Here is a 25,493-nt window from a genome sequence, read left to right as displayed (position 1 = left end):
GCCTCATGGCGGCGCCCACCCAGGAGACACTCGGCCGCGGCCGCGGCTCCGTGCAAGGGCTGGCCTGGCCCGCATGATGCGGCGCCGAGGAGCCGGCTCCGGCGCCAAGGGGAGAGGCTGGGGCGGGAGGCTCCAGCTGCAGCGCCCTCTGCCGGCCGGGCGGTTCCCCTGACTCCCGTCGACCGCAGCAGACCCCTGCCCCCCTGAGCCCCATCTACCCCCGGGACACCCCAGACCCCTACAGGCCTGCCCCTCAGGACACCCCCGCCCCCTTGGCCCACCCCCTCCTTATCCATCCCCGGCAGACCCTCGTCCTCTGCAGACCACCCCATCTACGCCCGGGAGACCCCTGCACCCTCAGCCCACCCACCCCCCATCTACCCTCGGGAGACCCTCGCCCCCTCGGCCCACCCACCCCCATCTACGTCGGGGAGACCCCTGCTCTCTGACACCAGCCCCCACCCCATTGATAGGTGCTGGAACTAGGGGTGCTGCTGCACCGCCTAGCTTGAAGTGGTTTCCATCCTATACAAGGCTTATAGTTTGGTTCAATGGCTCTCAGCACCCCCACTATACAAATTGTTCCAGCACCCCTGACCCCACCTATCCCTGGGAGACCCCCCTCGCCTCCCTCCCCCTCCTACCCTCATCTGCCTTGGGAGACCTCAGTCCCCTGCAGCCCTGCACCCCCATTTATCCCTGGGAGACCCCTGCCGCTCTGCCTCCAACCCCCCAGGAGACCTCTGCCCTCTGCAGCCTAGCCCCCCTATCTGCCCTGGAAGACCCCAGCCTTCTGGAGCTCAGCCCAGAGACCCCAGTCCCCTGCAGCCCTGCCCAGCTCCCTCCACCTCCCCCAGAGAGACCCCAGGCCCCTGCAGCCCAGCCTCTCAAGGGGTCATGATTTTTGAACACTTGGCATTGCTAATATTGTGATGTAGTTGTAGGTGTACAGCAAGTGTATGTGAAGCTGTACAATGTGGTAACTATGCTGAACAGTTAACAGAATCCGTACCCCAAGGCATTTCCAGGCATCTTAATTATGTATGCGCTTAACTTTATGGAGTAAAATATGTAGTAAAAATGTTCAGTTTCCAGGAAAAAATGGGGGGTTTGGTAAATTTGTTCTGCTTTTTTATTTTTTTTAAGCCAAAGGTAAGGAATTGTACCAAAACGGGCTTTCAAAAACAAAAACAAAACAAAACAAAAATTGGATTCAGGTAATTATTTGGGGGGAAAAATGGTGGGTTTTTTTTTTAAACAAATCAAATATTTCACCAAAGATTTATTAGCTTCTGTGGGGGTTTTGGTTGAAAAACTTGAAAATTATAAGTCAAATGAAACTTTTATGAACATTTTAATTTTGGGCAATAGGTCTTTTTGTGTCAAAAAACTATTCTGATGAAAAAATGTCAACCTGCTTTACTCAAAGGTTGGGAAATTCTGGAATTAAAATTGACTGTACAACTTTAATTCAGCCCCTTTGTGTATAAGCATTGTATGATACAGTCCTTATTTTATCCCGCATTCAGTGCACAAGATGAATGGTGCTCTATCTGTAGATTCCTACCTGCTTAATTGCAGAAGCTGGAAGGGGTGTAGACGCAGGAGCTGACAGGAAGTGAAATGATGGTTTTGCAGTTCAGAAAGTTTAATGCAGCCCCGGAGGACAGGACTCTATCTCTGCCTCTGTTGGGGCAAGTTGTTTAAACCAAATTTTTCACAGGTGGTCAATAACTGTGTGGGTCATCTCTGGGTGCTCATCTTAAAATGCCAATTGCCTGATTTGCAGAAGTCCTGAGCAGTCACAACTGCAACTAAATGGGAGCCGTGCATTGACCACAGCATTTTTTTTACTGAACTTTATAAGTACTCTGAAAAATCAGGCCTTAGGCATCTCAAGTTGGGGACCCAGAATCAGTAGACACTTTTGACAGTTTAGGCCATGGCTCAGTTCTCCATCTGTAAAATGGAGACAATAACACCCTCTTACCTCACAGGTGTGCTGTGAAGATAAATATATGTTTGTAAAGCACTGAGATACTACAGTGATTGTGCCATTGAAAAACCCATGAGGAAATAATTGTGTATTCAGTGCTAGGTATGGAAAATATTCAGTAAATAAGATTTAGGGCCACACTTAAATGATAAGTATAAAAAGAAATATTGAATAGCTACCCATTCAGTGAACACTCTCTCCTAACTTTCCTAACTTTTGAATGCTTGAATTTTAACCTTAAACATTTTCTTTTTGTATGAAATTATATTGTAACATACAACAGACCCGATGGGGGCAAAATCCTTATTGTTTGAGTACATTATAGAGGAGGGGAGTGAATCTTCAGGCATTTTTTGATTCTGATTAAAAGTGATTGACTTACACAAGACCAAAGCACCTGTGATCTAGTCACGTCAAACTGTAAACATGGTGAGCCAGTACCTAAACACATTCATTTTACAATAAAATATGAGAGCAAAGCAATTTTTACAATAACACAGCTTCTGTTTGTGCCCATATCTGTCCATTTTCTCTCAACTCACGAATTAAAACAAAAAATAAAGTAGATATTGTGCTAAATAAAATCTTCTCGTCTGGGCAGATTTAATGTAGGAACATAGCAATTACCATTGCAATTTGGATCAGACCCAAACCAAGATCCGTGTAGTGTCTTATCCAGTCTGTGACAGTGGCCGGTATCATGCTTCAGAGGGAGGTATTAAAAACAGCGCAGTAGGCAAAAGTGGGATAATCTGCTTCCATCTTGGTCTCTAAATTAGAACTGGTTTAAACCCTAAAGCACAAGATATAATATCCCTTACAAAATTTGTTGCTATTAATTATGATAAATGGGTATTCTTGTTATCCATATACATGTCCCATCCCTTTCTGAATCTTGTTACATTCTTGGCCTCAATGACTCTGTGTGGCAATGATTTCCATAGTCTAATTACACATTGGATGACAAAGTATTTCCTTTTGTCATTTCTCAAGCTGTCGGTCCATGAGCCTAGCCCTTTCCCTAGCTGTCTTGCAAATGTCCTTGATGCTGTAACAGGTTTCCCCTGGAGTGCCACCTGGAACTGGGGTACCACTGAACACCCCTGACCCACCAGCCTGGCCTCCCTTTACACTATACTGCTGTGACCAGCCTGCACTTTCACCAGCACACATGCAGGTAGGGACACACCCAGCTGCAGTTACATGCAGATGCTGTAATGAGCTCTGCATGGGAAGGCTCCAGCTAAGGAACTTCCCAGCTACACAGGCATGCACCCATCTGAAGAGTAAACCCAAAATTATACCGTCTTTGCTGCACAGGGAACTGTACAGCATAAGCTCATTAAATTCTCCTCAATGTGGAGAGGAATATACAACAGCTTTCTGCCCCGAGTTATGACTCCCACATACTGGTTTTAGACAAAACAAAAACAAGTTTATTAACTACAAAAGATAGATTTTAAGTGATTATAAGGGCTAGCAAAAGATCAAAGCAGATTACCTAGCAAATAAACTGAACACTCAGATTAAGCTTAATATACTACATACATCAGATATGAATAGCAAATCCTCACTCTAAGTGATGATACAAGCAGGCTGCAGATTCGTAAGGGGCAAACTGCATTGGCATACAGCTTGGAATCCCCAGGTGTTCCATTCACATGCTAAAAATCCCTTTAGCCTGGGTCCAGCACTACCCCCAGTTCAGTTTTTGTTCCTCAGGTGTTTTCAGGAGTCTCTCTTGGGGGGAGTCAGTGAAGAACTATGATGATGTCACTCCCTTGCCTTAAATAGCTTTTACATATGAGAGGAACCGTTTGTTTCAAAGCTTGGTTCCCACACCAGTCAGTGGAAAAACACCAATATCCCAAGATGGAGTCCAGCAACAGGTGACCTGGTCACATGTCCCTGTAGTGTCACAGCAGCCATAACTCGGAGGCTGTCTGTAGCATCCTCAGGAAGGCCCCCGGGTGGGAGATAAACTTCTTCTAAGGCCTATTGTTTTCTCCTAATGGCTCCTGAATGGGCCCTTCCCAGCCAGCCATCTAGACTGAGAGCCTTTTGCCTAGAGGGTGTTCCCCAGGTTAAACACATTAGTAATACAGATACACAGTCAATATTCCTAACTTCAGATACAAAAATGATACATGCATACAAATAGGATAAACATATTCAGTAAATCATAACCTTTTCAATGCTATCTCACATCACTTATCTTGCACAAAACACAATGATTATATCATAATCATATCATAATAATATATCTGTGAAGAACATGACATGCAGTGTCACAGCTGCCTCGACGGGTGGAGTGGGGGAAGCACAATTTGTCACTACAGTTATTTTCCAAGAGAAGATAGATTAAAGAAAGCTGCGGGAAGTTAAAGGAATCAATACGCAGCACGTTTAAAACAAACAAAAGGAAATATTTTTTCACACAATGCACAGTCAACCTGTGGAACTCCTTGCCAGGGGATGTTGTGAAGGCCAAGACTATAACAGGGTTCAAAAAAGAACTAGATAAATTCATGGAGGATAGGTCCATCAATGGCTATTAACCAGGATGGGCAGGGATGGTGTCCCTAGCCTCTGTTTGCCAGAAGCTGGGAATGGGCGACAGGGGATGGATCACTTGATGATTACCTGTTCTGTTCTTTCCCTCTGGGGCTCCTGGCATTGGCCACTGTCGGAAGACAGGATACTGGGCTAGATGGACCTTTGGTCTGACCTAATATGGCCGTTCTTATGAATACAATCAGTTAGTGAGGTAGGAGTACAAAATACAATGCAGCAAGTGTAGCAAGACTAAACAGAAATGCTTGTATTCTGCACCACTATTGTAGTCTAGTAGCAGCACCATTCAAACTTTCACTCTGACTAGCAGGGCTAAGAGTGCCACAGAGGCAGCACCCTCAGCCCCTAATAAGTGCTTTTTCTTTCTTGTTAGCCTCGCATGCCCTTTCCCTTTGGCAGCGTTCAGAGTTATATTAATGTTGTGCTCTAGAAAATTCAGTCTCTCTGAACTAGAAGCAGGGTCACTGCAGTGGAAGGCCTCAAGGAGAAGGGGAGAAGAAGCAAAATGGAGTCTCAAGTTATACTTCATCTCCCTGAGAAAAAAACTATAGTCTATATGTTGAACATAAGAATGGCCATACTGGAGCAGACCAAAGGTCCATCTAGACCAGCATCCTGTCTTCCGACAGTGGCCAATGCCAGATGCCCCAGAGGTAATGAACAGAACAGGTAATCATCGAGTGATCCATCCTCTGTCGCCCATTCCCAGCTTCTGGCAAAGCTGCATTAAGTGGAAAAGGAAACAGGACTAAGATAGTGGCATAGTCATTAATTAGTTAGGCCTAGATCCACAAAGGGACTTAGGCACTGTGATGCTCAATGTCGCAGCACCCAACTTCTAGGTGCCTAGAAAACCACTGGAACAACAATTGGATTCGCAAAGCCTGAGTTAGGCACCTAGCTCCCTATACAATGAATGCTGAGGGGGCGCTAGGTGCTTAAGAATGACATTCACAAAAGCCAGCATGCTAAGTGAGAAGCTGCCTAAGCACCCAATGGGTGATGTCAACAAGAGAGCTGTTTCCTAAGCCCTGCCCCTTTCATGGAGATAGGCACCTAAGTCTGGGCTGCAAGGAGATGCCTTTCTCTGCTTGTGATCAACTACTGAACCAGGCAGCTTCAGCGCCTAAGTATTTTCTTGCAAGAATGAGATAGGTGGGTTGTGATGGGTTCGGTCACAGAGACCCCAAATAAATCCGTTTTACTCTGTATAAAGCTTATACAGGGTAAACTCATAAATTGTCTGCCCTCTATAACACTGATAGAGAGATATGCACAGCTGTTTGCTCCCCCAGGTATTAATTCCTTACTCTGGGTTCAATAATAAACAAAAGTGATTTTATTAAGAATAAAAAGTAGGATTTAAGTGGTTTCAAGTAATAACAGACAGAACAAAGTAAGTGACCAAGAAAAATAAAGCAAAAACATGCACATCTAAGCCTAATACATTAAGAAACTGAATACAGGTAAATCTCACCCTCAGAGATGTTCCAATAAGCTTCTTTCACAGACTAGACTCCTTCTTAGTCTGGGTCCAATCCTTTCCCCGGTACAGTTCTTGTTAGTTCCAGCTCAGGTGGATTTCTATGGGATTTCTCATGACTGGCAGCCCCCTTTGTTCTGTTCCACCCCCTTTTATAGCTTTGGCACAAGATGGGAATCCTTTGTCTCTCTCTGGGTTTCCACCCTTCCTTCTAAATGGAAAAGCACCAGGTTTAAGATGGATTCCAGTATGAGGTAACCTGGTCACATATCCTGTGAGGCCCCAAGCCTCCATTCTTTCTGGCCTGACTCACATGAACACAGGAAGGCTTTCAAGTAAACAGAGCCATTTACAACCAATTGTCCTGGTTAATGGGAGCCATCAAGATTCTAAACCACCATTAATGGCCCAAACTTTGCATAATTACAATAGGACTTCAGAGTAATACTTCATATTTCTAGCTTTAGATACAAGAAGGATACATACATACAGATAGGATCACACTCTCAGTAGATTATAAGCTTTGTACAAGAAACCTTTAGCATAAAGCATGTTCCAAGTACATTATAGTCACACTTATAAACATATTTCCATAAAACATATGGAGTGCAACGTCACACGGGTGTCTGCCTAACTCCACACAAAATGGAGATGGGGGAGGTAAGGAGAAGGAGGAGGTGGTGGTGATGGTTCCCACTTTATAACTTTTAGCCCATTAGTTAGAGCACACGCTTGGGATGAGGGAGACATAGGTTCAATTGCCCCTTCTTCCTGAATGGGGAGAAAATAGTTAAAGAACTCACCTGAGAGGTGTGGGAGACAGGGAAGGTGGCAACTGAGCAGGGGTTTGTGGTATCCCAGTGGATTTATGCTAAAACTGGGATTTATGCACCTAAATTTGGAGCGTAGACACTTAAGTCCCTTTTTGGATCTAGGCCTTAACGCACTAAGTTCCCAAAGGTGGGTTATTCCTTTTAGGATAGAAAATTAGTGGTCAGAAGACACTGGAGTATGAAATTATCCTAATCCATTTTTATTTACAAATGCACAGTTCCCAGACTTTTGAACAAAAATGGGAATTAATTGAAAAAACAGCAAAATTCAAGCTTGCAAAGTGGACTCATATCCATGACTTTTCTCACCAATGTCTTAATGTACAGTTCTCTACAGGCCAAATTCTGAAGTCCTTATTCAGGCAAGAGTCTCAAGGACTTCAGGATTTGGCCCTTTTCCCAGCAGAGCTCAGATTCTTCTCCATATAACTAATTTTTCAGAGGTTCCTCTCATAGCTTGAAAGGCTCTGTGTGCAACTCCAACCCAAACATAATACTTCCCTTCAGTCCATGCTCGGTTGGTACCTGTCCAGATTCCTTTACTAGACCAGTCGCTCCTCAGGTACTTCAGTGGGACTAGCTATGTGTCTGAAGTTAAGCATCTGCATAAATGTTTGCAGAATTCGGGATAGAGAGGGTAACATGAGACAAGTCATTGAACCTATGTTTCTATTAATCTATGAATTGAAGTTTCCTCTTTTTTAAAAATGGGAATAATAACATTGGCCTTATAGAGATATTGTGAGGATCAATCAGTGGGCATGTAATGTGTTGGAGATGTAAAGTGCTGAGTGTTAATATTAGTATAGACTAGAGTTATTGGTTCACAAGCTGACAAGCCTCGTTCTCTCAGATGAAATAATACTTCCTACCTCTTTCATATATCTTCTTTAATATGAGGTTATTTCCAATGGCTCTGTAATGGTTTAGTTTCCATTTACAAAGATGAATCTTCACCTCAATTACTAACTTTTATACCTTAAATTTTTATATCTTTGCTATTTCTGCCACAATTTAGTGGTTTTTTTAGTAATTTTTGCTTTTGAGAAAGGATTTTAGCCAAGATGCAAATTGATATGCAGACGATGACTTCAGTTCTCAAACATTGGCACAGAGTTTGTAGTACAAAACCACAATGCAACTCATCAGAATTTCATGACTTGTAAATGTTGCTTATCCAGCATTCAAACAGGATGAACTTGTAAGATTTTTTTAATGCTATGATTTACAACAAACTCACCAAGGAGATACATACATTGCTTTTTATTTATCATCTATTATTATTAATCTAATTACTATTTATCTTTTTATTTCTCTCCCTTAGTGATGCAGGTAGATAAGCAGTAGTGGTTCTTGAGCTGTGCTGTGTCTCAGTATGTCCCCTTTAGCTTTTGTGGTGGGTGTTGATAAAACAAGTTTGTTTCCTGCATAGAGTTTTTACATGTAGCTAAAAGATAATGACATAGCTTACAGTGATTACACATTCCCTGTAAAAATATCAAATGCTGCATGGCAAATGTAAGAGCACACAGGTTGCAGAAGTGTATGAGTACCCTGCAAGCTCTTGTCTGCATCAACATTTTAAAATATTCTCCCACCATTGCTCTAGCACTGGTGTGGTTCCACCGGTGCTGCAACAGTGAGAGCATTAACATAGAGAGAGCACATACTATTCGATCTGTTCTGAAGTAACCTTTGTGAGTAAAGATAGCTAGCGAAGAAAGGGTATTTGAACAAACAAAAAAACGCAAGTTAAAGAAATAATGGTACTTCCTGCTGATAACAAAAATAAATAAATAAAATAAAGCTTAATTTATTCTACATGGTTTTGACAACATCGATATGATCTTTCTATAAGGCCCATAGAGTATTTTTGCTGGAAAGGGAAGAGCTCTTTAAGCATCATGGTTTATTGTTTATTTAGTGCCTGCCTCTATAGTTATATAAGTATTAATAATGAAGGAGTTACATAATTTTGTCTTAGTTTTAATGATTGCAAGCTGATTATTACTAAATGATGATGTTGACAAAAGATTAATGATTTATCAATGAGTACATGGTGTTATATTGATTTACAATTACAAATATATTGCATGTATTTAAAAGATAATAATGAATGACGTTTAGCAGTTATAGCACTGTACTCCTTCAAACTGATTTGCAAAACATTAGTTAATTAAGATTTGGCAGATGACAGAAATAAATATTGGGTATAATGTCCTAGAGATGTTGGGCCAAATTTATCCCTGGTGTAATTCCATTGAAGTTAACTGATTTACATCAGAGATAAATTTGGGGCATTAAGATCCTTACCAGAAGTTAGTATCAGCGCGTTATGCACAACCTGTATAGAATTTATCCCACCTTTTACTGAGTGCATAATGGGACAGAACATTTGATGGGAGTTTAGTCATTTTTATGCCACCCTCAGATCAGGCTGGATGTATTCAATAAAGCTGATGGACCGAGTTTCTCAAAGGTATTGGGGCTCCTAAACGCCACTGATTTCAATGAGAATTAGGAACCCAAATACCTTTGAGGATATGGGCCCTAGATGTTTATGTTCCATTGCTATTTGGCAAAACTTGGCTTGTCAACCCAACACATAACCTCAACATTAAGGCAAAGGTAATATTAACAAAATGCCAATCTTCTATTTGGGTTTTATAAACTTGTTTGCACCTTTATCAAGTATTTTATACATATAGTTATAAGAATGTTATAGCAAAAATGTTAAAAATATAACAATTTTGCTATGTGTGGTTATCCCACCTTTGGCTCCCAAACACAACAAAGTGTCACAAAAATGTAATACCCTCAAAGTGTTTGCAGAAACTTGCATTTAAAATTCATTTTGGTTTAATTTTGTATAAGCTTTTCTTTTATGTTATATTAAAGGGAAGTAGTGGTTGTTAAAGTTTGTGCTTCTAAACAGTTAACAAAAGTGGAATTGGTATCACAAGCAAATTAACTCTGAAAAGCTTGGGTAAAAATTCTGTTACTAACTTTTTTGTTAAAACAGAGTGCTCAGAGGGGAAAGCAATACACCTTCTCATAAAAGGTTGTGAGCATCTATTTTAGCAGTCAAGCATTATATTTAGTATAAAATATTAGTAATGCACATCAAGTGAAAATAAATGTCTATACAACAATTTCAAAAGTATAGCTTGTGTTATAAAAGACTTGGTCCCTATTACATTGTAAACAAACTAAATTAGTCTGTGTATTTTGGGTTACTGAAAACAAAAAAAAAATGTAAACAAACAAGCAAAAACTGTATTATGTTAACTAACTTAAGATGTTTAAGGTTGCATCCAACAGATCAAAGACACCAGAAAATATCACACCACAAAGAAACCAGAAGATATCAATATACAGTGAAGGAACCCCCAAGCATCAAGAAAAGCAAAATGAAGTGTTTTATAAATGAGACACTGGTCAACTACACCTCAGTCTACCATATATGGACAAATAAGTTGGCAATCAGCTAGAAACCACTAGCTGGACCAGGTTAAACTGTCATTTAATTTGAATTTGGCTACCGTATAAAAGCACCTGTACTATTGCTGTATTACTGTATTATTGCTGTATTGTTATATTTTTGCTGTACACTTACAATGTGCACAACATTTCTAAACTATTTAACCAAAACACAGAAAAAAATCAAAAAATGGATGCCAGGAAACAAAATGAAGGCAAGGAAAAAAAAAACAAATTGGTAAAGAAATTAAATTACATAGTAACTACAAATTGGGTAAACAAATTCCCGGTGAGTAATAGTCACAATATGGGGTCAGCGGCACTGCATCCTAACTGAGGCACATGTAATTCAAAAACATCTTGTTCAGTGTCTGGGTACTAATACTAAATCCTAACACAGCAATATTTGATAAATTCGTTGCTGTCCATCCAGTAGATTATCTGGAAGACAGCATCTATAAGAAACAACTGGATCTATGTCATATGTCACCCATATAAACTACACATATAGTTTATGTGCCCCCACGGCTCAATTATAAAACTACTTTCCTCAATAAAAGTCCCAGGCCTAACATTCCTAACAGGCCCACCATAAAAAACTAAACACAATTAAAAAATAAAACGTATCCATCAGTCGTACGAGGAAATGTGCAGACCAAGGGACAGATGGGGCATGAATGGATGAATGATAAAATAAGGTGGCCACATAACAGTGTTTAGCCCACTGGGTCATCTTCAGTCCATGCATTATGCTTTTCTGGGACGATGGGTAAACATCCTCCCCATAAAAAGACAAAAAGTTCAGGAATGTAGTAGAAAGAGAGACCTGAAGCATGGGCCTGGTGCAAGGCCTGAGGCCTGAACCAAAGTCAGCAAAAGTTATGCTCTGAGCAACAGTCAGGCCCTAGCAAAAGCAGCAGCTTGCCTGCAAGTCAGTGTCTGGTACATGAACTCGGTACCAGCATGTAGCATTGCTATAACACACTGAATATGTAAACACACTCCAGCTGGCCACTTAAGAACATCCTAGCACACGATAAAATGGTTAGATAAAAATGATGAATAGTGATATTTTGTCTGAAACATCAGGAGTAAAAGTACAAAGACAGGTGGTGAATAGGGATATTTTGTCTGAAACATTACTCCTGGGGGCATTCTGCACCAAAAAATTAAAAATTCTGCACATAAAATTTTAAAATTCTGCAAATTTGTCAAAATAATACGAGATAATCATGCCAGTTTCAATTATTTTGATAATTTATTTCAAAATACCTGTCAGCAAATATGCACACACAAAAATTCCTCCAGGAGTAGAGAGTTAAAGAAACCCATGACAACCCAGTTCCTGTTTCTCTGCCACCTTCTGCCCCCACACAAGCCCATCCGAGGGGCCAGACACCTACAACCTCTCCCCCACTTAGCCCTGCTGTGGTGTCCCACCACAGACAATACACCCAAACCCCTTCCTCCCCCGAGCCCAGCCGCGGGGGCCCCCCCCTTGCCCAGACACCAGTCTCACTCCTTCCCCAGAGCCCAGGGATCCAGAGGGAGAAACAGCCTGATGCTGGGTCCCAGCTTGCACGCAGGGCATGCTGGGAACTGCAGCTGCCAGGAACCCTCTAGCTCCCTCCCCCTCCCCCCGGCAGCATCTTCTATGTGCGAGCTGGGCTTTGCTGGATCTAGTGGCCCCTCGGGGCAGCCAGCAGCACAGCAGCCCATTTCTGTGGGGGAAAGGATATTCTGCGTGCACAATGTTAGTTTCTGCAAAATTCTGCATTGCGCAGTGGCGCAAGTTCCCTCAGGATTAAATATCAGGCACTACAAGGGGAGGTAACAAACATGTCATGAAACACATAAGGTGATACGTAAGTTATTTACCCCAGATTGTTTGTCTGAGTCAATAAATGTTGGGATACCTCGCTTTAACCTTTCGTCCAGCCTGGGCACAGTGGAAACTCCCTCCACTGACTGAGCTGTGTCCATTGTCATGGGCATACATGTGCTAGTGTAGTGGTTCCCAAACTAGGGGAGCCGCTTGTTCAGGGAAAGCTGCTGGCGGGCCGGGCCGGTTTGTTTACCTGCTGCATCCGCAGGTTTGGCCAATCACGGCTCCCACTGGCTGCAGTTCGCCGCTTCAGGCCAATGGGGACTGCAGGAAATGGTGGCCAGCACGTCGCTCTGCCTGCACCACTTCCGCAGCCCCCATTGGTATAACTGTAGATATTGATCCAGGGACCTAGGACCGTGCTTCGTTGGCAATAAACCTGACCGAGTTCCTTCGCTACTAAAACTGAGTTCCTTCGCTACTTGTAGTCTCATTGGGCAGTTTGATCGGAGCCTGCTGTATGGGTTAACTGGCCAGAGCCAGTGCAGCCCACAGAAAGAACACATGCATGGAGCCAAACTCTGACGACACTCAACACTTGGCTTGTCAACCCAACACATAACTGGCACCCATGGGAAAGAAGCAATCATAATCAGCATGCTGTGTGTATTAATTTAATGACGATAATATTAGTAACAAAAGATGTCAAATAGGGTCAATTGGAATTATTTAATGAAAGATTATTAGTATGATATGGGAGATTGGCACGATACGGGATTCAGAAAAAAAGCATCGTTTACCACATCCTCTGTAACTGGTGGAGCAATAGCAACGTGTCCACTTTCAGCATAGCTATCTTTTCCTTTTTATAGGGTATGGGACAAAGATATTCCTTTGTGAAGAAGAGAATCTACTTTCCCACAGTTGATCCCACTATGTGTTGTTTTTATATCTCAGTTTATGTAATACTTATGGAACTTTTTTTATGGTATCACAGTTCACATGACTGATAGGGATTTCTAATCCTGTCATTATTATTAAGAACATGTGTGGCAACTAGCAATTCCTAATGAGTTATAAACATCTTGTGACAGGTTGGATTACAGAAACCCCCTTGGGGTTGCCAACTGTTGTGCTAAGACTACTTCTGCCTCTGCTTTCCCTGCCAGCTTCAGACTCCAGCACCCTGTCTTGTTGAGCCAGACACGCCCGTCTGCTCCAACACAGACCCAGGCTCTGAACCACGTGCCCCAAAGCTGCAGATTTAAGTGAAAACAATTTAAGTAGTGTTTCTGTCTTTAACACTCAGATGCCCAAATTCCAATGGGGTCCAAACCCCAAATAAATCCGTTTTACCCTGTATACAGCTTATGCAGGGTAAACTCATAAATTGTTTGCCCTCCATAACACTGATAGAGAGATATGTACTGCTGTTTGTGCCCCCCCCCGCCCCCAGGTATTAATACATACTATGGGTTAATTAATAAGTAAAAAGTGATTGTATTAAATACAGAAAGTAGGATTTAAGTGGTTCCAATTAGTAACAGACAGAACAAAGTGAATTACCAAGCAAAATAAAATAAAACATGCAAGTCTAAGTCTCGTACAGTAATAAAACTGAATACAGAGAAAATCTTACCCTCAGAGATGTTTCAATACATTTCTTTTACAGACTGGACACCTTCCTTGTCTGGGCACAATACTTTCCCCTGGTACAGCCCTTGTTCCAGCTCAGGTGGTAGCTAGGGGATTTCTCATGATGGCCGCCCCCTTTGTTCTGTTCCACCCCCTTATATGGCTTTGGCACAAGGTGAGAATCTTTTGTCTCTCTGGGTCCCCTCCCCCCTTCTAAATGGAAAAGCACCAGGTTTAAGATGGATTCCAGTACCAGGTGACACGGTCACATGTCCTGTGAGACCCCAAGCCTTCATTCCTCCCAGCCTGACTCACAGGAAGGCCTGCCTGCAAACAGAGCCATCCACAGTCAATTGTCCTGGTTAATGGGAGCCATCAAGACTCCAAACCACCATTAATGGCCCACACTTTGCATAATTACAATAGGCCCTCAGAGTAATATTTCATATTTCTAGTTTCAGATACAAGAGTGATACATTTATACAAATAGGATGACCACACTCAGTAGATTATAAGCTTTGTAATGATACCTTACAAGAGACCTTTTGCATGAAGCATATGCTAGTTACATTGTATTCACACTCATTAGCATATTTTCCTAAAATCATATAGAGTGCAACATCACACATCTTTCAAGGGGTCATTATTAAATCAATCACAGAAAACAATAACAAATATATCTTGCCAATCACAGAACATATTTGGATAAGTACCTGTTATTTATCACACTGTCCTGGTGAAGTCATCCCTGAATAATATCCTGATTAAGCCACATGCGGAAATGAGTCATTCCTGTGTTAGGCTCCAGCCAATTCACAAGCCAGGAGCTGGTCTTGTGACTCTCAGAGCAGGTGCATACCTTACAGGATTAGAAACAGCAGCTCAGTTTGCCCAACATTGCTCCATGGGGTGGAATATTACTCTGCCTGGTAAGGTGACAGATTCCACAGGCCTCAGCCCAGCTTTTGCACTAGTCCTGATCCAGCCTGGCTCCCAGCCCTGCTCTTGCCGTGTTCCAACCCTACTTTTGACTTCTGATTTCAGTGCTGACCCTTGGCTCTGACCCGTAGACCTAACATTGTTCCACCCCCTAGGCATGACCAGCTTCGCCTTGGTTTCAGACAGTCTTGTGTTGTTATTACAACACACAGCTGTCATAACAGCCTCTGACACTTTTTTGGGTTAGCCGAGGTGTCCAGGTGAATCACTGCCACCTGCTCACAGCAGGATAGAGACTCCTCTGCACCCACCAGAAGAAACTCTCCCCAACTACCAGCTGATGGCAACTTAAGCACTCTTTTCCAGGCTCCACAAGCCCTGCCCTGTGTCTATGCAGACTAGCAATTTACACACCCCACTTTGTTACACTTGAGTGCCCAGTCCCTTATCTTCATCTGCAGTATACACTGATTCACTGTCTCCGGTGAAGTAGTGTACCCCAGTTCACTGGCTTCCCCTCAGCTCAACGCTCTCTTGAGCGCAAGTTACTTAGACAAGTCTATAGTAAAACCAGATTAAAGTTTATTTAACAAAGCTTGAGATAGCATAGAGTCATAGATACTAAGGTCAGAAGGGACCATTGTGATCATCTAGTCTGACCTCCTGCACAACGCAGGCCACAGAATTTCACCCACCCACTCCTGCGAAAAGCCTCTCACCTATGTCTGAGCTATTGAAGTCCTCAAATCATGGTTTAAAGACTTCAAGAAGCAGAGAATCCTCCAGCAAGTGACCCGTATCCCATGCTATAGAGGAAGGCAAAAAACCTCCAGGGCCTCTTCCAATCTGCCCTGGAGGAAAATTCCTTCCCGACCCCAAATATGGCAATCAGCTAAACCCTGAGCATATGGGCAAGATTCAGCAGCCAGATACCCAGGAAAGAATTCTCTGTAGTAACTCAGATCCCACCACATCTAACATCCCATCACAGGCCATTGGGCCTATTTACCATGAATATAGCAATTCAAATAAAAGCGAGAATAAGGATTTGGAAACATAAGGTTACAGGTAAAAGAAAAACATAAGATGCAATCTAGAGCCTATACTTTCCAACAGGTTACTTTCCTGTCTAACAATGTATTTCTCACCCAAAGGTTATTCCTTGCAGTGCTTGTCCATGAGACATCCCTGCTGGCAGAGAGTCTCCTCCTGTGATGGGTAACAACTTCTGTTGTTTCTTCTGCTCTTTTACCATTACAGGCTATTGTCTCTTAGCCTAGGGGCCCCCCATCTTCAGAGATCCCTCCTGGAGTTCTTTTTCTTTGTCAGTGTTCAACTCTCCACCTGGACCAGACACTAAACAAAGTGCTGTCTCCACAGATGTCCATTATTCTTAACGTTGTTTGAGTTAGCCCTGAACCTGCCTTGCCTCAGGTGATAAGTCTCACTTCAGCAGTTTTGCAACCTCATATTCTACATTTGACATATCTCACAAACTGTTTCCCATACAAACTCTTAGCGTTCGGCAGAGATCACAAATGACCCCTTTTGGTGTAATATCAAGAAGATGGTCTGACATAGATGTACCCTGCCTGGGTATGCAGGGGCATGTCTGTGTTACACAGGTATCCTTTGATAGTCACCAGAGGTCTCTTTCTGGACTTGTGGACACAAGTCTCCAAGGGTTAACAGGGTCAGATTAAAGGTTATGCACATTCCGTTATTAACTACATACATTTCTTCATTTGCTCATCCACTATGGTTTTACCCAAAGTACAAAGAACTTTTCAGTTTGAGACGTATAGAGCACTAGATTTGTAATTAAAAAACACCTTGGTTTATACATAGAAAGGATTTTGGTTAGTGGTTGTTATGGTTGTGAGAGGATGGGAAATACCACCTTAGAACCAGGAAAGGCCTCCATGTTTGATGATGTTGGGCATTCACTCATTACCAAGTATGATCATCTTCCATGGGAGTTATGGGTCCTCAGGTAGCTAATAAGACCAATCCTTGAACCACAAGTTCTATTACAATGAGAGCAGATGTTTTCAGGCTCAGCAGGAGGCTGTTGACCATGACTGGAGACCAGTGTCTCCTTCCTCCTGTGCCTCTTGTCCTCTTCGGCTTGTCAGCGAGCAAGTTCAAAATGCAGGGGACCATCACGTAGGACTTCAGTCCATTTTAAGCAATCCTGGGCAAGTATCTCCCAAGTATCAATGTTAATATTACATTTTTTTAGGTTTTCCTTCAGCAAGTCTTTATAACGCTTCCATTGTCCACCCACGTTACGGTACCCTTCTTTCAGCTGAGAGAACAGGACCTGTTTTGGGAGGTGATGGTCTGGCATCCGGACAACATGACCAGTCCAGCAGAATTGCTGACAGATGATCATTGCCTTAATACTGGTGGTCTTTGCCTCTTCCAGAACACTAATATTGGTGCGCCTGTCTTCCCATTTGATCTTCAGAATCTTATGAAGGCAGCGTTGATGGTGCCTCTCAGGGACTTCAGGTTGTCCAAGTTTCGGACCCATACAACAGTGTTGGGAGAATAATGGCTTGATAAACAAGAAGCTTGGTGTCTGTTCGAATGTTGTGATCTTCAAAGACCCTGTTCCATAAATAAGAAAAAGCTACAGAGGCACAACTCAGGCGATATTGAATTTCTGCATCAATATCTGCCTTGGATGAAAGATGACTTCCAAGATAGAGGAAATGATTGACATTCTCCAGTGCCACTCCATTGATTTTGATAGATGGGGCATGTAATATCTCATTTGGAGAGGGCTGATAGAGCACTTTAGTCTTCTTGATATTAAGAGTGAGACCAAGACATGCGTAAGCATCGGCAAACACATTCAAGATAGTTTGAAGATCTTTCTCAGAGTGGGAAAAGATTGTGTTGTCATCAGCATACTGAAGTTCCACAATAGATGTTGTGGAAATCTTACTCTTGGCTTTCAGCCTGTTAAGCCTGAAAAGCTTTCCATCCATTCTGTAAATGATTTCAGTGCCAGCTGTAAACTTCACAGCAATTAGGTAAAGAATGACAGCAATAAAAACCGCAAACATGGTTGGAGTGATGATACAGCCCTGTTTGACTCCTGTTTGTACTTTGAAAGGTTCACTCTGGGAGCCAGTGCTGCTCAGAACAGTCGCTTTCATGTTATCATGAAGCAATTTCAAAAAAATCCTCCATGTTGGAAGTCAGGGCGGCCCAAAACCACACATAAGAATGACCATACTGGCTCAGACCATCATTCCATCTGGGACAGTATCTTGTCTCTTCCAGTTCTCAGTGTAAGGTTCTTCAGATGGGGATGCAAGAAATGTCATAGAGGACAACTATGGAATGACATCCACATAGAGAAACTTCTTTTCTAACATCATGAGAGTGATTGGCATATACCCTGAAATATGACGGTTTATAACTCTTATACATTTTTTCCTCCTAGCTAATGTTGCTGTGGATGTTCTCATTATCCATATAAATGTCTAATCCTTTTGTGAATCATACTAAGCTTTTCCTCTCAATGTCTTGTGGGAATAAATTCCACAGTTTAATTGTGTTATGTCAAAGAGTATTTCTCATTATCAGTTTTAAAGTATTTACTTTGGAATTTCATTTAATGACCACTTTAAAAAAGGTAAATTAGAGCACCAGAATTACCTTCACATTTTATTTACCTCTATTATATCCTCTGTTACGTGAATTGTCTCTAAACCAAGCAGCACCAATCATTTCACTCTCTCTTCATAATTGTCTCTAAACCAAGCAGCACCAATCATTTCACTCTCCCTCACCCACGCCACCTGCTGAGCAAGTTGCTATCTGCTGGAAAGTGTTGTAAACTGGTTTGAATATATAAATATATGTATATATATATATATATATATATATTAGGGCTGTCAAGCGATTAAAAATATTAATTGCGTGATTAATCGCACTGTTAAACAATAATAGAATACCATTTATTTAGTATTTTTGGATGTTTTCTACATTTTCAAATATATTGATTCCACTTAAAACACAGAACACAAATTGTACAGTGCTCACTTTCTATTTATTTTTTTCTTACAAATAGAATAAGATATGCTAAACATTCGTATGCCCCTTCATGCTTCCGCCACCTCTGGAATGGTGACAGAAGCATGAAGGGGCATACGAATGTTTAGCATATCTGGCACATAAATACCACATGGCTACAAAAGTCCCATGTGAATGCCTGTTCTCACTTTCAGGTGACTTTGTAAATAAGAAGTGGGCAGCATTATCTCCCATAAAAGTAAACAAACTTGTTTGTCTTAGTGATTGACTGAACAAGAAGTAGGACTGTAGGCTCTAAACTAAAGTTTTACATTGTTTTGTTTTTGAGTGCAGTTATGTAACAAAAAAAATCTACATTTGTAAGTTGCACTTTCATGATAAAGAAATTGTATGAGGTGAATTGAAAAATACTATTTCTTTTGTTTATCATTTTTACAATGCAAATATGTGTAATAAAAATAATAATATAAAGTGAGCACGATACACTTTGTATTCTATAATTGAAATCAATATATTTAAAAATGTAGAAAAACATCCAAAATATTTAATAATTTTCAATTGGAATTCTATTGTTTAACAGTGTGATTCAAACTGCGATTAATCGTGATTAATTTGTTTTAATTGGGATTAATTTTTTTGAGTTAATCACGTGAGTTCACTGCGATTAATCAACAGCCCTCATGTATATATACACAGCTCTTTATGTAAGGGAGTCTGGAAGTGACGAGTTCATGAAACGAGGTCTCTTCATCTTTAGTACTCCTTGTGACATTATGCCCCATATTCTTCATAGAAATATTGTTATGATATGAATATGGCATAATTAAGATATGTTTTATGCAAGATGTGTCGTGAGTTCTCATTGGAAAGGTTATGATTTACTGAATGTGATTATCCAATTTGTATGCATGTATCGTTACAAGCATAACAAAATGTTTGTTTATTCTACCTGAAGCCGTGCATTTGGTTTGAAGCGTCTCAGAGACTCCCCTTGGGATAACAAGTCTGGTACATATCAATTTCTTTGTTAAATTGATGAACTCATATAAGTTTGCAGCAGCCAGCGGGCATAACTGGACACTGCAAGAGGGAGGTTCCTAGGGTTGTGTCTGGGACCGGAGGAATTGGTTAGTGTCATTTGGTTGCACAATCCAAAGAGCAGCTTACATGCTAGAGGCTGTCCGTGAACAGCCCAGGAGTGGGGCTTCTCACATCAGAGCAGGGTAAGGCTGGCTCCCAGAGTCAAGGATTGGAGTGACCTAGCAGATCGCCGGTCCAGATAACACCAGAGGAACATCACATAGGCTGAGAAAGATACCAAGGGAAGTGGTACCATAGAAGCTCCATCACTTGGCCCTTTAAAAACCATACTAGCCAAAGCATTTGAAAATGTATTTTAGGGAGTAATCCTGCCCTGACAGGGACAGGTATCAGATGATTGAATAGATCACGCTGATCTTTAACTTCTATGACCTACGACCAATTCTATGACCACTGTTTATACATGTGACTAGATTGCCAAAAACTAACAAAGTAATTCGAATTTGTTATTTAGCCTTAAAAAGCAATCGGATGAGTCTCAGGAGCTTTAAAAATCAGTCTGTTACTGCAACCATGTACTTTAAATAGTTAATTGATTACATGCATCTGGTTACTTTAACAGCCCTCTGGCTAAAATATGAGTTTGTAAATACTTTTTGAGAAAATATGTTCTAGTCTATTCTGCATAGGTTCTTATACTGCACTCATCACCATATTATCTGAATGCCTTCCAGTATGCATTAAATGACATGACTAACATCTGTCACATGTTGCTTGTTCTCTCAACCTCTTCCCCAGGTGGGGAATGATGCTCACATTTGTGGAACTCTCTGAGATGAAAAGTGTTAAATATTATAATAAACTAAAGGAACATTTCAGACTTAAGTTTACTATAAATAATGTATATTTAGAATCACTCTCTGATGAACAGTCTGTCTATTTTACAATTTTTCATTTTGCTTCAAAATGTGGGGGCACTGGGAAGCTACGAACTCTATAATGTCCGATTACATGTGCTGCATAATGTCTGGATGATGCAGCAACTTTGCTGTGTTGTTCTAGGGATCAAGGCCTAGAAATTCATGGTAATAATACCCCAGCTGTTTAGTAGGGATTGAAACACTGGGAAGTAAAGACCATCCCCCTGGGAGAAATGAGTATCAGAGGTTGTAGCCGTGTTAGTCTGTACCCACAAAAACAATGGTGGCACCTTCAATACTAACAGATTTATTGGGGCATAAGTTTTCATGGGTAAAAACCCCACTTCTTCAGATGCATGGAGTGAAAATTACAGATACAGGCATAAATATACTGGCACATGAAGAGAAGGGAGTTACCTTATAAGTGGAGAACCAGTGCTGACAAGCCCAATTCAGTCAGGGTGGATGTGGTCCACTCCCAATAATTGATGAGGAGGTGTCAATACCCAGAGAGGGAAAATTGCTTTTGTAGTGAACCAGCCACGCCCAGTCCCTACTCAAGCCCAAATTAATGGTGTTAAGTTTGCAAAAGAACTGTAGCTCTGCAGTTTCTCTTTGAAGTCTGTTTTTGAAGTTTTTTTGTTGAAGGATGGCTACTTTTAAATCTGTTACTGAGTGTCAAGAGAGATTGAAGTGTTCTCCTACTGGCATTTGTATGTTACCATTCCTGATGTCTGATTTGTGTCCATTTATTCTTTTACATAGAATATTCTTTTATTCTTTTTATCCAGTTTGGCCAATGTACATGGCAGAGGGGCATTGCTGGCATATGAGGTCATGTATCACATTAGTAGATGTGCAGGTGAATGAGCCCCTGATGGTGTGGCTGATGTGGTTGGGTCCTTGATGGTGTTGCTAGAGTAGATATGGGGACAGAGTAGGAAATGGGGTTTGTTACTGGGATTGGTTCCTGGGTTAGCGTTTCTGTGGTGTGGTGTGTGGTTGCTGGTGAGTATTTGCTTCTGGTTGGGGGGCTGTCTGTAAGCGAGGACTGGCCTGCCTTCCAAGGTCTGTGAGAGTCAAGGATTGTTTTCCAGGATAGGTTGTAGATCGTTGATGATGTGTTGGAGAGGTTTTAGCTGGGGGCTGTACGTGATAGCCAGTGGTGTTCTGTTATTTTCCTTGTTGGGCCTATTCTGTAGTAGGTGACTTCTGGATACTCATCTCGCTCTGTCAATCTGTTTCCTCACTTCCCCAGGTGGTTGTTGTAGTTTTAAGAATACTTGATAAAGATCTTGAGTTTTTTACTCAGTTTAGCCATGTCTACAGTAGGAAAATAGGTCATGTTTAAAATTGTGTTAGCTAACAAGTTTTAACTAGCACATTTTAAAACACTTATCGTGGACTGGACATTAATACCTCTAAAATGTGTTAGCTTGCCCAGCTGTACATTGTCTTTGACTACACTAGATGCTAAATGATGGTTAAAAACATATTAATAACATGTATTTGCTAACATGTTTTAAAACACAACCTGTTCTAAGATTAAGAGGATCTTGCAATTGCAAGAAAAAAGGGGGAACTAACAGTGGCAAACAATATGTTTGTTTTGTCTCTGAAAATTCTCCAGAATCAAATAAAGATGCTTCACTCACTTATGAGACCAAAAATTTTAAATGATGGGTAGGAAAGCTGAAGAATTTGGAAGAGAGAAAGCAGAGTTCTTATTCACTGACACTTTGAAAGGATCCCTATAAAGTCTTTTGCAGGAAGAATAAAAGAATAAATAATGATTTCAGATGTCATCCAGTAAAACCATATTCTTCACATTATGAAAGTGAGTATAATTGGATATGCTTTAATAACTACATAAGCGATTTAACATCTTTAAATGTCTAAACTATTTCTCTGACTCTGAATACTGTAACCAAAAGTGGGAATTCCCAATATGCTGCTGAAGCAGTGCCAGGTCTGCAATTTTCTTATTACCATTAAGTAAAGAAAATCGACAATTTTCTATTATTTTTCTTTTCTCCGATTTAGCAATGCTTGCTAAACATCAGTGTACTAGGATGGCAGTCGGTGTCTATCATAGGTATTCCCAGGGGCCCCATAGTTCTAACATTTAGGTTCCAAATACAGCACCCAATAATGCTCTCCTATGAGGAAAACCAGCAGGAGGGGGCCTAAGGACTTGTCCACAAAATCCTCAGATCCTGAGGGATAAGCAACAGGCCTGCTGCTGATGGCCTGTGCAGATCACCTGTCTCTCCCATCATTCTCTAGCTCTATAAAGATTTCTGCAGCGTCTTAAGGGTTCTGCCACCTTTTAAAAGGGATTTTTCCAATGAGGGCCTTGAAAATGTAATACAGATGCAGGGTGTATTACATTCTCTACCTGAGCTCTTCAGGCCTGGTTGAAGGCATAATTTGTAGGGCTGTTGACTAATCACAGTTAAGCCACGTGATTAACTCAAAAAATTAATTGTGATAAAAAAATTAATCACTCTGTTAAACAATAGAATACCAATTGAAATGTATTAAATATTTTTGGATATTTTTCTACATTTTCAAATATATTGATTTAAATTACAACACAGAACACAAAGTGAACAATGCTCACTTTATATTATTTTTTATTACAAATATTTGCACTGTAAAACTGATAAAAGAAATAGTATTTTTCAATTCACCTCATACAAGTACTGTATAGTGCAATCTCTTTATCATGAAAGTGCAACTTACAAATGTAGGTTTTTTGTTACATAACCACACTCAAAAAAACAACAGTGTAAAACTTTAGAGCCTACAAGTCCACTCAGTCCTACAGCTTGTTCAGCCAATCACTAAGAGAAACACGTTTGTGTACATTTACGGGAGATAATGCTGCCCACTTCTTAATTGCAATGTCACCTGAAAGTGAGAACAGCCGTGCGCATGGCATTGTTGTAGCTGGCATTGCAAGGTATTTACGTGCCAGATGCATGTGGAGGCTTGGAATAAAGTTGTGGTGAAGCCAGGTCATCACACAATAATACCACAAAGGATAAAGGTCCTGCAGTGACTCTGTAGGAGTGTTTGAAGCTACCAATATCCAGTCAGGACTCCTGTTTAATAGAACCCTCTTTCAAGCTGGATCAAAGGGTTCTGTGTAAGAGCAATTAAAGTGACTGACCAGGAAATGCAGCTGATGAAAAATCAGACCATGGGGATAGTGTCCAATGTAGCTGGTATCTCAAAACCTCACAGGGGCCAGAGATCAAGAGCTGTGAAGTGGCCCAATCAGTAAAGGGACTAGGGTGGGGATGGCTTGATGGAAGAAGCTGCAGAAGACAACAGAAGGAAGCGATTAGACAGCTGCTCTTACAGTGTGCTAGTGTGTTCTCCAAGAATAATGAAGAGTTTGGGAGAGATGATCGGGGGTAACATTAGATTGTGCTTAAGATAGGGAGTGTTCTTGTGAGGCACCCCCCGCCCCGCATCAGATTCCACTGGTGTATCAGGTTGTAGTGACAAATTGCCTTTGTGACACCCTATAGACTGTTTCAATTCCACAGAATACCTTTTGGACTCATGAATGCACGAGGGATATTCAGAGGGTAGTAAATGAGCTAACCCAAATTTTGAGTAATCAAGACATCCTCACATACTTAGATGATGTGGGAGGAACATCTGGTTGGAGTGGAAAGGATTCTAAAGCTTTTTAAGGAGTCAGGGTTTAAATATTCAGGAAACAAATGACAGTTTGGGAGGAGTTGCATCACCTTCCAGGGACATGTAGTCAGTGAGATTGGGTTGGAACCCCAACCACAAAAACTGAATGTTATAAAGGACTGTAAAGTTTTTACAAGCTGGGAGGAGGTACAGTGGATTGTAGGCCTCTGCAGATTCTATAGATTTGTAAAAAAATCTGCAGAGTGGGCAGCACCATTATAGCAGCTAACCAGGAGTGACCTTGTCTGGATGGAGGAACATCAAAAAGTGTTTGAGTCACTGAAGGAAGGACTTCTAAATTATGCTGTGCTTAAATTTCCAGATCCAGCTCACCCATTTATAGTAACCTGTGATGCCTCAAAGGTTGCACTTAAATTGATGAGCTTGGTAGGTGGCTTTTGGAGGTAGCAAATTAAATGGGAGGGAAACCAAATTTAAGATGATGTAACTCCTGTGCTACACTCCAGCCAATCCACAAGTCAGGAACTGATCTGGTGACTCTCAGGGAAGGTATATAAGGCTCACAGGAAGAACAGCAGCTCAGTCTGCTCAGTGTCACTCCAGGGCTTGGAACTATCTTCTGCCTTATGGGACATCTGTTGCCTGCTCCAGTTCTGTTCTTAGTCTTGCTTTGGCCCTGCTCTTGCTCCTGTCCTGTTCTGGGTTTGCTCTCACTCTGGTCTCACTCCAACCCCACTTTGGACTTTCAATTCCAGCCCTGACTCCTGGCTCAGACCACTAGGCAAACTGCCACAGTTCCAACCACTCAGCATGACCATCCCCATCACAGTTACTACCATCAAGTATTCAGCTACACAATTGGAGTATTTCGCTATTGTGGAGCCCTTGAGGCCTATCATCCCAATTGATAAGGCACAGAATTCACTGTGAACATAGACCACGCTGCCCTGCAGCGGCTCCTTATCAAGCACAACCCAGAAGGATGCCTGTGGAGATGGATTCACAGACAAGATGGTCAGGGATGCAACCCCATTATCTGGGT

This window comes from Natator depressus, chromosome 1 (genome assembly GCF_965152275.1).
Source record: "Natator depressus isolate rNatDep1 chromosome 1, rNatDep2.hap1, whole genome shotgun sequence".
Taxonomy (NCBI): domain Eukaryota; kingdom Metazoa; phylum Chordata; order Testudines; family Cheloniidae; genus Natator; species Natator depressus.
The sequence above is the reverse complement of the archived record's forward strand: the minus strand, read 5'-3'. Positions refer to the sequence as shown.